Consider the following 2817-nt stretch of genomic DNA (forward strand, 5'->3'; position numbering starts at 1 on the left):
TAACTTTCTTAGCAGAAAATAATGTTTGGATTGAAATTTTATTGCTTATTATAGAGAACAAATATGGGTTTCACTAAACTAATTATTTATTTTTTTTTTGGAGAGGTTTTCGCTATAGGGCACGTGCGCTCGCCAGACAGACAGAAAGAGACATAGAGACAGAAAGCGAGAAATCACCCCCCAGGGGGGATGGTCACGCCGCAATCCCTTCTCCTCCATTCTCCTCTCAGGATCTTGGGCACGCACGCACACGCGCCCGGCGTGAGTTCTAAGCCACCGGGTCTGGGACGCGAACCGCGGTCTACTACGTGGGAGTCCAGCGACATAGCCTTTACGCTAACTGCTGGTTTCCACTAAACTAATTATTTTTGAAATTTTTATGAGTGAATAACTATATTACTGCTTCTCTCCCTTCACGTCAAATTAGAATCTTTTACTGAAACTCTTATTAAAAAAGGAAATGCCCACCCCCCATAAAAAATATAAAACCATCTTGCTATTCCGAGAATATTTATTTGAGACACAGGGAGCAAAAGGGGATGTATAGGAAAAGATGTAACAAATTTTTATTTTTGCCCACTCAACATTCCTTTCCCCCTCATGCACCCTATATCAAAAAAAGAAAAAAAAAAGAAAAAAAAAGAAAAGAAAAGAAAAAAGAAAAGAAAAAAGAAAAATCCTTTCCCCCTTAGCTGGTATCAACACCTGCATTTTCTTCTGAGGATTTCCATTCTGCCTCAATGCACAGAGCTCTGGTTGAATTATCAACCCTCATCCACCATTCCTCTAAGCTCTAAGGATGATCTAATAACAGCTTTGTGACCAAAAATAGTACTTTTTTTCCCCAATCACAGTGATTGGTTAAAAAATGTGCAAAGGAGTGCCGACAGGTGGCGTGATATTTAAGGACACTGGACTTCCACATGGCCGACTGTGGTTCGAGTCTTGGACCTAGTGGCTTGCTTCTCACTTTCTCTCTCTCTTTCTCACTCTTTCTCACTGTCTTCTCTGGTCAAATTAAAATAAGTAAATAAGTAAATTTAAGGAAAATAATTCTTTTAAAAAAATGTGCAAAGGAACTAAATATATCAAATGTTCTCTCTCAGATTTTTGTTGTAGCACACTAGAAATAGAAATTGGCTGCAGGAACTGGTAAACTATAATAAAATAAAAATATTTTGTCAACATATGGGAAGAATCTTCCTGAAAATGATACCAACACAGAGGAGAGGAAAACCAAGAGATTGAAAGAGATTGTGATCTCTTGAATCCAGTCATATACAAAATTAGACACACTCTGTGCAGAATATCTTCAATTTTCCCCTTTGGGGAATTCTTTTTCCGCTCTACTTTAAGCCATGATAGGATGATCAGTATGTGTTGCGTTGAAGTATTTCCTCACCTACTGGCTTCCATTTGAGTTTGGCTACTGGGCCCAGACACAGGAAATTGAAAGTAAGATTAGGTTGAAGTCATTTCCCCAAATTCATTAACTGTTAGGTTGTACTTATCCTTTAGCTTCACCCTTCTACCAAAGACCACGATTTCCGTCAATAAACTCTCCACAGCTATTCCCAGTGACTCTCAGAAACTCTTCACTTCTATGAATCTTGAGGTCTCATGGTAATACTGCAACTACTATGGTATAATACACTGTCCTGTATTGGTTCCTCTCAATATTACTCTTGTCTTTGAAAGTTCATTATGAAGTTGTCCTTTACAAATTAAAAACAAAAATAGATAAAAATAAATAAATAAAAACAAAGACACCAGTAACGGTTGTTTCTTTGGAAAATATTTGACTCCAGAGCTTTAGCCCAGCATCATGGTATGCCTTAATTATATTGATCTTGTTATATAGCAAGACATCATATTTAAACTTTTAAGCTTTTTTTTTTCTGATTGTTTCTTGAGCTGTTCTAAGCAAGTTTTTATTTATTTATTTATTTATTTATTTATTTTTATTGCCACAGGGCACTTGCTCTTGCCAAAGAGAGAGAAGAAGCGGGGGAGGGGGGGAGAGAAAGCACGCTCCAATGGGGCATGGTCATGCTGCAGTCCTTTTTCCTCTAAATCTTCCTGCTACCAGCACTTCAGGCATGCACAAGCATGGGTCCAGTGTATTTCCAAGGTCAGCCCTACGGGATGTGGTTCCCAATACACAGCACATAACCACTGCACTGCAGAGACAGTTCCAAATAAGGTATTTTAACAGACAAAGAACTAGCAGGCATTTACCAAGAAAAGCAAATTAATGATCAGTATTCATATGTATTAATTCAATGGTCTATTCCATGTATGAAAAACAAAATAAAGCAAACCAAAAAACCCTTTGACTAGATGTAGGTAACCATTATATATAGGGCGTGTGCAGTCTCCAGAGACAGGGAGACAGAAAGTGAGAAATCATCCCCTGGGGGGATGGCCACACCGCAATCCCTTCTCCTCTACTCTCCTCTTGAGATCTTGGGTGCACATGCACAGGTGCCTAGCATGAGTTTCAAGCCACAGAGTCCAGAATTTGAACTGTAGATCATGTGGGAGTCCAGCGACATGACCATTATGCCAGCTGCTGGTCCCCACCATTGGTAGGTGTTAAAAGAATGTTATATTCTTAGAAAGCCTAGGCATATCTTAGTTCAGAATTAATGGCTTCAAATCTTTTGACTTTCTTGCCAAAAATATTTTTAATCTTGACGAACATTTTGGGAAGAAGTCCTGCAAATAATTACCAATGCTCAAATAAATTTTATGTGTGCTAGTAGAAATACTTTTCCTCTAGTGTAACCAGGCCTGCCATTGAAATCAAAATAATTA

At 38.4% G+C, this 2817-nt stretch overlaps 1 pseudogene; it reads left to right on the forward strand.

The window, feature by feature from the left end:
• The window catches only part of LOC102486490 (tRNA:m(4)X modification enzyme TRM13 homolog), a 37752-nt pseudogene that overhangs the window by 5409 nt on the left and 29526 nt on the right, over positions 1–2817 (forward strand).

Source organism: Tupaia chinensis, unplaced genomic scaffold (assembly GCF_000334495.1).
Source record: "Tupaia chinensis unplaced genomic scaffold, TupChi_1.0 Scaffold000005_2, whole genome shotgun sequence".
NCBI classification, from domain to species: Eukaryota; Metazoa; Chordata; class Mammalia; order Scandentia; family Tupaiidae; genus Tupaia; species Tupaia belangeri.